This window comes from Chrysemys picta, chromosome 8 (genome assembly GCF_011386835.1).
Source record: "Chrysemys picta bellii isolate R12L10 chromosome 8, ASM1138683v2, whole genome shotgun sequence".
Taxonomy (NCBI): Eukaryota; Metazoa; Chordata; order Testudines; family Emydidae; genus Chrysemys; species Chrysemys picta.
The window spans coordinates 42,931,191-42,945,102 of record NC_088798.1 but is presented as its reverse complement, the minus strand read 5'-3'; the positions used below and the strand labels follow the sequence as shown (position 1 = coordinate 42,945,102).

The following is a 13,912-nucleotide window of genomic DNA, read 5'->3' as shown; positions in this document are numbered from 1 at the left end:
AGTTCTCTCTTTTTGTTCCCTTTAATACTTTTAAGTTATTAATACATCTCTTTCAGAAATTACAGTAAGAAAATTTAGGGTTTAAATTCCCCTCACATTGAGTAAATCAGGAGTTACTCTATTAAAATAGAGTTATCCCAGGGCAAAACCAGCAGACGTGAAAAGAGTATCAGACTCATTAAGTTTAAGTACACACAAACTGCACTTTTAATCATCAGTACTGCTTCTTAATTTCCTCTACTTGCAGTTTATTACTACTCCTGGGGGAATTCTGCACCAAAAAAAAAATGTTGTGCTAAAGAATTAAAAATTCTGTGCACGATATTTTAAAATTCTGCAAAACTCTGCATATTTTATTTGTCAAAATAACACAATATAATCCTGTCATTTTCAATTATTTTGGTAATTTATTTCAAAATACCTGTCAGCAAGTATGTCTGTAACAATAGAGACAACAAAAAAATTCAATGAATATTTTTTGACAAATAAATTCCTTATTAGGCATTTAAACTACAATACAGAAACATATTTCCCACATCCCTCAGAAGCAGTGCAAAGACTGGGGGAGCCAGGGGTAACAGGGGACAGGGAAGTAATTGCTAGGAAGGAGCCTGGGAGGGAACCTGGAGAGTTGTTGGGTGTGGATGGGAGAAGTATGGAACAGGGTTTTGGGTTTTTTTGCAGGGAGAGACTGCTAGAGAATTGGGGCGCCTCCCCCATGCAGACCCTGGCTGACCCCTAGCCTCTCCCATTCAGTCAGGCACATCTGCCCCCTCACTGTGTGTCCCTGCACTCTCCCACCAGTGTCCCTGCACCCCCAATCAGACACATCCTCCCCCACATCCCCATGTGGCCCTGCAACCCCTCCCATTCAGCCCCTGGACAATGCTGTTATCCCACCAGTTCCTGTCTGCCTCAGTCTGTCCCTTCCACTAGCCCTTCTGAACCCCAGTCTCTGTTATCCCCCCCAACAGGCCCATGTGACCTGCTCTGTCCATCCCCCCATATCCTGTGCCTCCTCACCTGGCCTCTGCCTAGGGTGACCAGATGTCCCGATTTTATAGGGACAGTCCCAATTTTTGGGTCTTTTTCTTATATAGGCTCCTATTACCGGTACCCCCCCACACACACCACCCCGTCCCGATTTTTCACATTTGCTGTCTGGTCACCCTACCTCTGCCCCCTCCCTCTCTGGCCCGTGAGCTGGATGTCCTCTCTTCTGGTGCCACAGTAGCCCCGATGGGCAAAAGGTGTAATTGCAGCGCCTCTCCAGCAGCATGTATTTTCTGCAAGGGAAAAAATATCTGCGGGGGTGTGATGGGGCGCCTGCCCCACACTAGCCAGTAAGGGGTTAACAGAGCCCTAGGGAGGCCGCACAAAAAGCAGCCAATAGGAGAGGGGCTGTGAGGAGTGGCCAATCAGGGACCCGCAGGCCCATATAAGAAGAGCTACATGACAGAACAGGGTCAGTAGCTGTTTGGAGCTTGTGGAAGGAGTACTCTGTCTGGAGCAGGCTACAATCCTGGAGCACCTTAGACAGAGTAGTGCAGGCAGGAACCCAGGGACGGGAGAAGGAGCTCTGGACAGGTTCCTGAGACTGAGAAGGGTGCTTCTTGGCCATGCGGAAATGGCCCAGGGAACTGCAGTGACAGCAGAGGCAAAGGAAAGGAAGTGACTGTGGTTTGGAGGGTCCCTGGGCTGGGACCTGGAGTAGTGAGTGGGCATGGGTTTTCCCCCATTTGCCACTGGGGAAGTAGAAGGACTACTGAAGAGCTAAATCACGAACAGAAGGGGGGAATACAGAGAGTGATGTGGCTGGAGGGCTGAGCCATGAAGAGGATGCTGCGGATCTTGAGGTGGCAAGCGGGGCTGCAGGTAGATGGTGGAGATCAAGTGATGGTGTGCAGATTTGAACGGGGAGGTTGACCTTGAGCTAATCTCGAGAATGACTTGGAGGTGCCAGTCGGGTGATGAGTGATGCACACTGTGACAATTTGGTGGAGAATGCTGGCATATGGTCACCCCACTATAAGGGGAGGATAGAGAACTGTGGGGATGATTGCCTGTCATAGGGATTTGAAAGACTATTTGAGAGACTGTGAAGGTGGAGAGACAATGGAACGGCAATATGCGGAAGCATGTTTTGCCGAGGGATCATACACCCTCCCAGGCTGGACTCCAGAGTCGCAGCCCCTGCAGAAAGGGGCTGACAGTCAGCAAGGGTGACTCCAGACCCTGCTGTGGCAGGTACTTGAAACCCAGCAGATAGTGGGAGGCACAGGAGTACTTGCAGGCCTCTATGGCCCAGCTAGCTGAGCAACAGCTGTATATATTCAGGCTCCTGTGGGAAGAGGTCACTAGAGGCCACAGAGTGTGAGTGGGAAGCACGGCATCAGGCCGATGGTTGGGACAGGGCTGTGTTATGCCTGTGGGTGACAAGGACACTGGAAGGGAGAAAGCTCCTACCGGGATGCGGGTCAGAAGCCTCACGCAGAGAATGGGAGGAAGAAAGAGCCCAGGAGAGTCCCACATGTGAGGAAACAGGGAAGGGATGGGCATGTTGGGCCTGTGAGCAACAGGGGCACCTGCAGCGGGAGTGCCCGTACATGAGCTGTAGAGTCAAGGCTAGCCCAGATAAAGGGGCTGAGCAAAGGAGGACAATGGGAGGCCTATGGCCAAAGGGAGGCAAAAAGGTTGCTTTCAATGCCATGAGGTGGGCCATATAAAAAGACATTTCCCGCTTAGGAAAAGGCAGGATAGAAAAGGCATGCCCGGGAACCAGGCTAGGGTAGAGACTGTCAAGAGGGACCCTCCGAACCACAGTCACTTCCTTTCCTTTGCCTCTACTGTCACTGCATTTATTTCCCTGGGCCACTTCTGCAGGGCCAAGAAGCACCCTTGAGCTTAATGCATGAGCCTCTACCACATAAGCTAAAAGCCAACTGGCTGTTAGCTAAGGCTGTAGAGCAGACTCATTAATTGCTCTCTCAGTGGTCTCGGTGCCACTAAATGGGACAGAATACCACACCCAGTGTGTGGGTTACACTCACACTTTATAGATTGCAAGATCGGGGCCAAAGGATTGTGGGATTGAGGCAAATGTAAGATTGACTGCGTGGTAGAAACTGGTTCAGGTGATAATGAATGAGCAATTGTTACATGGCAGCAGATAATTAACTGGATTCCTCCAGCCTTTCTAATGTTTAAGGCAGGAGTGGGCAAACTTTTTGGCCCGAGGGCCACATCTGGGTGGGGAAATTGTATGCAGAGCCATGAATGTAGGGCTGTGGCGGGGGTTGGGGTGGGAGTGCGGGGTGTGGGAGGGGTGCAGTGTGCAGGAAGGGGCTCAGGGCAAGGGCTTAGGGTTCAGGGGGGAGCTCAGGGGCAGGGGATTGGGGTGCAGGAGGGGGCTCAGGGCAAAGGGTTGGGGTACAAGAGGGGTGCGCTGGGGGCTCAGGTCAGGGGGTTGGGGGCTCAGGACAGGGGGTTAGGGTGCGGCTGGGGGCTCAAATTAGGGGGCTCAGGGCAGGGGGTTGCGTTGTGGTGTGCAGGAGGAGTTTGGGCTCCATCCCGGCGCCGCTTACCTTGAGCGGCTCCAGGGTGGCAGCAGATCACAGCGGGGCTAAGGCAGGCTCCCTGCCTGCCTTGGCCCCGCCCCACTCCTGGTCGAAAAGGGACCCTGCTGGCTCCGGTCAGCACCATTAAAAGTCTGGTTGGCAGCACAGTGGGGCTAAAGCAGGCTCCCTGCCTGCCCTGGCTCCGCGTGGCTCCCGGAAGCAGCTGGCATGTCCACTCCTAGGCACAGGGAGGCTCTGCACGCTGGCCCCACCCCGAGCACCAGCTCCGCAGCTCCCGTTGGCCGGGAACCGTGGCCAATGGGAGCTGCAGAGGCGACGCCTGCAGGCAGCGCATAGAGCCAATGACCTGCACAGTAAAGGTATTGGCCAACACCTACTCATGCTATTTTTGACTGTTACCAAGTTGTAGGATTTTTCTTTTACCGCATATAGTGTTAAATGCTCATGTAATGCTTCAAGATCTATCAGCCCCATAATCGTGGCTATATTTCTTCTGTGACAAACTATTACTTTTTTCCATCAGTGCTACAGATATCAATAATAGATTATCATATGGTTCATCAAGAGATTACTCTAGTTGATGTTACATAAACAGATCTTACTCTTGTTTTTCATGTTATCATTAGAACAATCATGCAAGTCTGTGGGTTCATATTTAACAGCAAGTAGTGGATATTTTGTAATGAATGGAATCCAAAATCTCCATGTTGCCTTATTCTTTTCACTGGAAATGTATAAAGTACATTACATTCAAATGCTTCACACTAGTTTGCCATTTAGATTCAAGCTCAATAGCCTGTGTAATTGATTTGGAGGCATAAACAAGAATGACACATTCCAAAATGACACTTACTGAAATTATTTTCTTTTACAAAAATTATATTTCTTATATATTTCTTACTTGTTAAATTTTTCCACTTAAGACTAGGACAGCAGAAGGAAAAAATGAGAGAGTAGCAATAACTAATGCTAGTGTGGCAGATTACCTCTTTACTTGATTTGTGATCCCCCCTCCCCCCGCATAAGCTTCTCTCTCTTTCCAATCATATTGGTGTTTAGGAGAGCAAAATATTTCTAATTAGTCAATGAACATATTTAATTTAGCAGTTCATAATTGGCTCCATCTCAGCTGCATTAGATGGAGACTGGTAGAAGCAGCGCAGAGTTATGATTTATTGGTGTGACAGACAAAAGATTTACATTGCACACCTTTGAAGTGGATGGGTACATTTTTTTTCTGTAACAGCAATGGCAGAAAACCACAGTACTTAGGTCAGACTAGATGATCTAGTAGTCCCTTCTGGCTTTAAACTCAAAAAGTGGTTTGATCTGGGAGAAATGTGCTGGAAGGTGTCCTACACTTGACTCCTTAAGAATCATGGTGCCAAATTCTTCCCTGATACCAATCTACAGGTCAGATCCTGCCCTGAGTTCAGGCTGATTTGCACTACTCAGGGCAGATTTAGAATTATTGTGTGTGGCCAATCTACCCCTGCATAAAATAGTCCTGGTGTGGCACAGAAGTCATAGCAGCTGCTATGTAATTCTCCTTTTTGTGTTGGGAGCAAGACCAAGGTGTTTCTACAGCTATCTCCAGCTGCCAAAATTTCCCCCTGGAGGGTATCGGCAGCTGTCATAAAATAGAGCAACCTTCAGGCTCTTCTTTCCTCCAGGGACTGCCCTGGTGGCCAGACAGCCCTAGGACTGAGGTCACAAAGGTGTCCTTTGTGCCATCTCTCCCCAGCTGTTATGAGTGCTACTTGATCACAGGTGATTATCTAGCCCATTGACTTCAAATTATACACCAATTTCACCCTTGGTATGTAGAGTGTTCAGTGTAAAACCTTGTAATAGAGTTTTCCAAAATAATCTCCTTCAGCACAAAATTATTTCCACGGAGTTACAATATGGATCTCTCATCTTCACTTTGGATATCTATTGCATATTCTGCATTAATTTAATGTGAAGAACTCCCACTCACATTAATGAGAGTTCTTCATGTGGTGTGAATATGGAATAAAGATAAAGATAAGAGAAAATTTTTGCTCTTAACAGCATACCCATATAACTTAATTTCAATCAAAGTTCTTTCCAAAGGATTATGTAAGAAGCTGGCTCAATGTATTTATATTGTCATATAATTACAAAGTCATCCCATAGGGCCATATGCTCACATGGCTTGTGTGCTGAAGGGTGTAGCTACTTTTTCAAACCCTGACACCAGAATCTACACACAAGATAAAAATCTCTTATTTGGCATGGTGCCATATCAGCCTCCAACACAAAAATGATCGTATGCTGAAAGGGCCAAATTATCTCTAGTGCAATTTCACTGATGTGAATTGAGTTTCAGCAGGAATTGCTTTGGTCCAAGATCTGCAAAAGACATGCAGCCTACAAAAAAGGGGTTGTGATATAAAAAGTGTGGGATGAATCAGGGCAAATATATATCTGGTGCTATACATTCTACCCAGGAAAAATAAGAAACAATTAATCCCTTCCACTTCTATGTATGGAGGGGATATAAACCTGAACAGAGATAATTCCCTACTAAATTTTACACAATATTAAGAAGTCTTTTCTATAGAAACCTGTTGGTTTCATTCCTATTAAAAATCTATTAGATGTTTTCATAAGAGAACCTTTACAGACTTAAGAGTAGCTGTGCCTGGTGTATAGAACAGATTCACACAATGCATCTGAGAAATCAAAATAGGCTACATAATATCCATTTGTCTGATACGGATACTTGAATCCATTGTTGTTCCATTTCTGTTCAGGCTCCATTAATATGGAATACCTACATAAAGTTAGGACAAGGTTTTATCAGATACCAGGAGTACTATAAATTTCAGTTCACATGCTTATTGCCTTCTGTTTTCAAAATAGATTTATCTGTTTTACTGTTACTTTCATTACCTCTGTGACAAATTATTGCTTCCCCCCCACCATTAGTGCTACAGATATCCGTAATAGATCATCATATGGTTCCTCAAGAGACGACTCTAGTTGATGTTACACAAACAGATCTTATCTACTCCTACTCAAGATTCCCATTTATAATCCAACAAGTGCATTAGCCCTTTCAGCCATACCATCACAAAGGGTGCTCATGTTCACTTAATTATCCACCATGACCCCTCAAATCTTTTTCAGTCACTGCTTTCCCCCGTAGAGTCACCCATCCTGTAAGTATGGCCTACATTCTTTGTTTCTAGACATATAACTTTACATTTAGTCATATTAAAATGGATATTGTTTGCTTATTCCCATCTTACCCAGTGACCCAGATCACTCTCTCAGTGACCTGTCCTCTTCATTATTTACTATTCCCCCAATCTCTTTGTCATCTGCAAAGTTTATCAGTGATTTTGTTTTCTTCCTTGATAAAAATGTTAAATAGTGTAGGGCCAAGAACTGATCCCTGCAGGGCTCTGGTTAAGGGGCTGTTTAACTGTAGATGCTTGGGTTTGGGCTGAAGCCTGGGCCTTAGGTCCTGCGAGGTGGGAGATCCCAGAGCTTGGGCTGTAGCCTTAGCACAAACGTCTACACTGCAGTGAAACAGCCCTGCATCCTGAGCCCAAGTCACTGGCAAGGGTAAGCTGTGAGTTTTTAAACTTACGCACTCTTTTGAGGGTTTAAGTGGGACACAGGCTTGTCTAGGTCATCTGTGCAGGGATGAATCTCACCCAGAACCGTCCCTAGGGTACGGCTAATCGGGGTGACCACCCGGGCCCCGCACTTTGGGGGGCCCTGTGCTTTGTGAGGAGGCAGGCGGGGAGGTGAGGCAGGTGGGTGGGGCAAGGAGGAGCCCCCCTACCGATCTCCTCCTCCCTCCCAGCGCCTACTGCCACTCAGCTGTTTTGCAACATCTGGGAGCGCTGGGGGGGAGAGGAGAGGAGCGAGGGCACAGCGCGCTCGGGGAAAGGGGCAGAACTGGGCGGGGAAGAGGTGGGCGGAGCGGGGGTGGGAAGAGGTGGGATGGGGCCTTAGGGGAAGGGGTGGAGTGGGGGCAGGGCCTGGGCGGAGCTGACAGGGAGCACCCTCCAGCAGATAGAAACACAGTGCCTATGTCCCAGGCCCCACACCTCCCTAGGGATGGCCCTGATCTCACCTAAAGAGGATAAGAATATTCTGGAGTTTGCCGGGGAAGGCATAAACACAGCAAACCAAACTAAGTTGGAACATATTTAAATTTCTGATTTACCCAAAAGCTCATGAAAAATTTCTCTCTCATAGACTGAAATATTTCATGTGGTTTATTTCTGTTTCTATCAAGTTGGGGAGTGGAAAGATTAAAATCTGCTTTACAATTGGAGGTTTGCTTCAACCAAAGCTATGAAGAGATATCTCACGCTCTCCATAATCTTAAGCATTTTAATAATGCTCATCACTGTAGTATTTTTACAACATTCATTGCTGGTGCTATTTCATTATATTCTCAAAGTATAAGGGTAACTATACCCATGCAGAGGTCTGGCCAGCAATGCAGAATTGGCCTTATTTACAAATGTTGCAGTATGTGTAGTAGTACTATGCTCTTCCTTTTCCTAACACAGTATTCACAGCTTCTTGATAGCCAGTTAGTAGAGCTCATCATACCAAATAATGATTGCTATGTTTTTTCTCATGATTGGATGGCATGGGTATTTGTGCAGCTCAGTATGAGAGTATATTTAGGAGGACCATGGCTCTTTAACTCCCTTTTTTTACTATACAAGTATGTGCTATGTAAAGTAAAGCAATTCTCTGCTAATTTTCTGCTTTGTATGCTCTTTATTATTTAACACCAATAATCTTTAAAACCAGTAAACACCACAAGGGCCCTGGGGTGTTTCTGGGGCAGGTCTGGTCCTTGCAGTGTGTTGGGGGGGGGGGGGAGGGGGCAGAAGCTGCCCAGTGATCTCCCAACTCTGTGCAGCCAATGGCCTGTGCTCCCCAATGCCATTCTTTATTTAACAAATAAAATTTGCATAATTTTGCATAATTTTAAAATATTGTGTGCAGAATTTTTAATTTTTTGGTGCAGAATGCCCTCAGGGGTACTTGTTACCGCAGTTTTGTTTGTGTTGCTAAAGAACAGGAGCCTGACAAGCACTGGGAGGTTTGCAGGGATTTGTAACTCAGCTGCAAAAATTTGCTTTGTGATCAAACTTGACTCTAAGAACGCCAAACCAAAAGTATTTTTCTTTGCTGAATTTAAAACAGATTATATATGTTTGGGTTAAATAAGTGTAAAATGTTTGCCAGTTTTAGATGGTCTTTTGTGGTTATGTCACTTTAAAACAACTTTGATAAAAAATAATTTTGTATTCCATTATCCCATTATATGGCATCTAATCCCTTTGGGATTGAAAAGGCCTAAAGTATTAAAGATTGAAAGGAGAGTGTTGTGTATGCACAGCACAGGATTCCTCCCCCCACCAACCCACACATTTTCATGAGAATGTTTTTTATAAAGTAGGAACAGCTCAGAAGACACCACACATTAAAACAAGTCAGTGAACTAAATCTAGTCCTGGTATAACTCCACTGATTTGAGTAAAGCTACAACAAAGATAAATGTCGCCAATTGTTTTTACAAATTTAGGCACTGTTTCTTGCAAACACATGCTTAAATTTACATGTGAGTAGTCCTAGTGAAGTCAGTGGGAGTACTCACATGCATAAAGTTAAGCATATGCATAAGGGTACATCTACACTGCAGCTGGGTAGAGCCTCCCAGCTCAAGTAGACAGACTCACACTAACTCTGCTCAAGCTAGCATGCTAAAAATAGCAGTGTGAATGTTACAGCAAGGTTAGCCACCTGAGTACAAGACTGCCCAGCTCCCTGGGTCCATACTCAGGTGGCTAGACTGTGCTGCCCCCCATGCCACAATGTCCACGCTACTATTTTTAGCACACTAACTCAAGCCCTGCTAGAGCAAGTCTGTCTACACTGGCTGTGAGGCATGCTTCAAGCTGTCATGTCTACAGCAACAGGGCCTAACTCTAATTCAAAACTGTTTCAGCTAATCATAGGGGTGGGCAAACTTTTAATCCGGCCCTTGAGTTCCTGCCGGGGAGTGGGGTCGGGGGCTTGCTCTGCATGGCTCCCAGAAGCAGCGGCATGTCCCCACTCCGGCTCCTACGCGTAGGGGCAGCCAGGGGGCTCCACACGATGCCCCCGCCCCAAGCGCCACCGCCACAGCTCCCATTGGCCAGCAAATGGGGCTCCCACTGGCCAGCAAATGGGGCCAATGGGAGTTGCAAGAGCAGCACCTGCGGATGGGGCAGCGCACAGAGCCACCTGGCCATGCCTCTGCATAGGAGCCAGAGGGGGGACATGCCGCTGCTTCCGGGAGCTGCTTGAGGTAAGCACCGCCCGGAGCCTGCACCCCAACACCCTCCCGTGCCCCAACCTCTTGCCCCAGCCCTGATCCCCTTCCCACCCTCCAAACCCCTCGGTCCCACCCTCCTGCACCCTAGAGCCCGCGCCCCCAGCCAGAGCCCTCACCTGCACTCCTACCCCAGCCCAGAGCCCCCTCCCGCACCTGAACTCCTCATTTCTGGCCCCACCTCAGAGCCCACACCCCCAGCTGGAGCCCTCACCCCCTCCTATGCCCCAACCCCCAATTTTGTGAGCATTCATGGCCCACCATACAATTTCCATACCCAGATATGGTCCTCGGGCCAAAAAGTTTGCCCACCCCTAGTTTATCATATAGTTCATTTTCTATGCACATTCCTTTGTCTAAACAAAGTTGATTGAGGCTGTGAACAGCACTAACAGTTGATTGGATCTCACAGAAAACACAGATGGGAAAGACCTGTTAGGTCTGGAGTCACCTTGTAAAGCTCTTTCCCAAGGCAATATTGTTCCCTGCAGTGTATTCTATCTAGAGTGCTTTCTCCAGCACAGCTTTAAATTGACTGTGCACTACAGTACACATATTGCAACTCTGTCATAGGCTAATCATCAGTTGAAACTATGCTGTTCCATTAGCTCATAAAAAAGGGAAAGGTGAATTAATATATATTTTAAATTGAATGTAATAAGTAGAGCCCTGCAAATCTGTGGATATCTGAAGATGTCTGCAGACCGTGTTTGCATATTGTGGATGAGACGCAGATACAAATTTTGTATCCATGCAGGGCTCTAGTAATAGGGTGATCACATCTGTACACTATATGCCTTACTATATAACTATCCTACCTCTCTCCCTCCCATTCCCCTCCCTTTTTTTAAAATGACCCTCTATTGTTGAGTCACTTCTGAATTTAGGACCCTGATCCTTAAAACATTTAGCTATATGTACAGCTTTTCTTACATGAATAGTCCCTTAGAAGTCATCTGTGGATTCAAAATGAATCTGGAGAAACATGCTTGAGCAATTCAACGCTGAAACAGACAAGTAAGAGAAACTCTTGAAATGCCCTCACTGGAAGTATTCAGAACAGACTATTATCACATTAAAGGGAATGCTGTAGGGAGCAGTTCTACAAAATGCAGTGGATCAGAGTGGATGAGACGTCTGTACACCCCCATTATTGCTTACCCTGCTTTTTTTTTCCTGCTGGTTTTAACATGTGCGCATTTCCCATCTTACAATTCAACACAAATGAAATAAGCTCTGAACTGTCTGTAATGCCTACAGTAATCACTGGTACTCTTAAATTGCTTGCATACTACCCAAAAGAGCCCATGCTAAAACATTACTGGCTTGATTCTCCACTGTGCTCAAGCAGAGCTTGGATGAACTGGAGGGGGAAGTTGACAGGGAACCATTTGTAGCTCCCTGGTTCTCTGATGGTTCCAAAGTAAGTTGAAGCTGCAGGGGAAGAGCTTTAATTTTACACCACTGGTCTAAGGTCTGACCATATTAAGACCCTACTCCTCTACACGCCCTGCCAGGACCATTCCCTACCTACTATCTTCTATTATTCTGGAGTTCGTTTCCAACACAGGTGGTGGTGTAGGAGGAAGTGGTGTAGAAGCCAGCTTTAACTGCTAGAGTTTCCGTGTACACTGAGGGAATTCTCCAGTGCAAATCGTTGGCTGTTCTAAGCAGCACAGAAGCTGCTGTGAAACACAACAATGAAGGGGCTAAATCAGAGGTGGGCAAACTTTTTGGCCCAAGGGCCACATCTGGGAATAGAAATTGAATGGCAGGCCATGAATGCTCACAAAATTGGGGTTGTGGTGCAGGAGGGGGCTCTGGACAGGAGAGTGGGTTGCGGGGGGGGGAGGGATCTCTGGGATGGGGCTGGAGATGAGGCGTTCGGGGTGTAGGAGGGTGGTCTGGGTTGGGGCCAAGGGGTTTGGAGGGCAGAAGGGGAATCAGGGGCTGGGGCAGGAGGTTGGGGTGCAGGAAGGGGTACAGGCTCCAGCTGGGAGTGCAATCTCTGGGGTGGGGCTGGGGATGAAGAGTTAGGGGTGCAGGAGGGTGCTCCAGGCTGGGATTGAGGGGTTCGGAGGGCAGGAGGGGGATCAGGGCTGGGGCAAAGGGTTGGGGTGCAGGGGGAGGCTCAAGCAACTCCCGAAAGCAGCAGCATGTCCCTTCTCCGGTTCCTACGCGGAGGCGCGGCCAGGCGGCTCTACACGCTGCCCCATCTGCAGGCGCCACCCCTGCAGCTCCTAGTGGCTGCGGTTCCTGGCCAATGGGAGCTGCAGGGGCGGTGCTTGGGGTGGTGGCAGCATGCAGAGCAGAGCCCCCTGGCTGCCCCTACACATAGGAGCCAGAGGGGGGACATGCTGCTGCTTCCAGGAGCTGTGTAGAGCGGCCCCCGACCCTGTTCCCCGGCTGGAGAGTTGGAGTGGGGCCATGCCGCTACTTCTGGGAGCTGTGTGGAGCTGCCCCTGACCCTGCTCCCCGGCTGGAGCGATGGAGCGGGGCCATGCCGAGCCGTAGTTTGCCCACCTCTGGGCTAAATGTATTACCACTCTGCCTATGAATAATTCTCCTGTGCAATTTACAAGTTGTCTACCTCATGTACTTGCTGTTCTTGATCAGATGGTACTCCATCTACTAATCTATCCCATGGTCCTCATCTTGGCTAGCTTTGCCCAGTGTGACTGTTTTTTTTCGACTGTAGATCACTCTCATGTCCGGCAGGATCCTGACAGGTTCCCATGACTTCTGTTCAGAATCCTCTCATGTTGCTCCAGACCTTATCTGGTAATGTCTGGGATTTCTGGGGTTTGTCAAAGAAGCAAAGAGTCCTGTGGCACCTTACAGACTAACAGACGTATTGGAGCATGAGCTTTCATGGGTGAATATCCACTTCTTCGGATGCATGGGGTTTGTCAGTTTCCCCCACCCTAAAATAAGATTAATTTTTAATCTGTGTTCTGGGAGTTTTCCTGCATCACAGTAATTATATTGATGCACCTTAATTTGTCTTGCTTTTTATAACAGCCTCCTCTTTTTTTCTTAACTCTTACAAATATTCTTCATTTTCTTTTCCGCTAGCTGCTTACGGACTAATCCCTTGCAACTCCCATATAATTGTCAGGAGCCTCTTAACATCATCATCACCATCACACAGCTTGGATCCAGCTATTCCCCATGATCTGTGAATAAGAGGCTCTCCTCTCATGTCTCTCTACTTCCCAAGCAGAAAAGGGGTTTTAACCACCTCTGCAGCACTATTTCCCCCCTTCCTTTAGATCAATATGGAGGGAGAAGGCAGGCAGTGAGTGGGCTGGAGAAAGAGTGGGCTAGTCAGTAGTGGGACTAAGAGGAACACACTTCAGCCCCCTACCAACCAATAGAGCTCAGGGCACAAATGTAATGCAGTGAGAGGCTGAACTACATTTCTGCTGCTCCCTGCTCTGCCACTGAGCCTTCTTCCTCTAAGTAGGGTGCATGTTGGAAGCTGTGACAGGATGGGTCCACTGGAGCAAGGAGGGTTACCAAAGATGCAACAGCAGCATAGAGGCTGGAGACAACCCTGCAGACAACCCTGACCTTCTGCTGATGCCTCAGGATCTGCAAGGTGTGAAGGTCTGTTCCAAGATGATGACTGGGCCCTCCTTTTTAAGAAATAGAATGAGAGCAAGTAATGGAATCAGAATCTTGCTTATAACTACTTGCCTTGCAGTACAATGTCATAGCACTGCCATTGTGACTCTGTATGTGTCTGCACGGTGCTTACCACAGTGGGGCCTTGATATGTGACTGGGACCTCTAGGTGCTACCACAATACAAACAAATGAATAAATACTCTAAATCCTTACTGCTTGTTTGTTTTCTGTCAAGTGTCCCCATCCCTCCTTTATCTCCTAGTTCCAGGCAGTCAAATTCTCCTCTCAGTCACATCCATGCAACCAAACTGAAGTCCCTGGTGCAA

At 47.4% G+C, this 13,912-nt stretch overlaps 1 protein-coding gene across 5 annotated transcripts in view; it reads right to left on the bottom strand.

The window, feature by feature from the left end:
* The window catches only part of DDX59 (DEAD-box helicase 59), a 97,959-nt gene that overhangs the window by 69,968 nt on the left and 14,079 nt on the right, over positions 1 to 13,912 (bottom strand). The window lies entirely within an intron of this gene.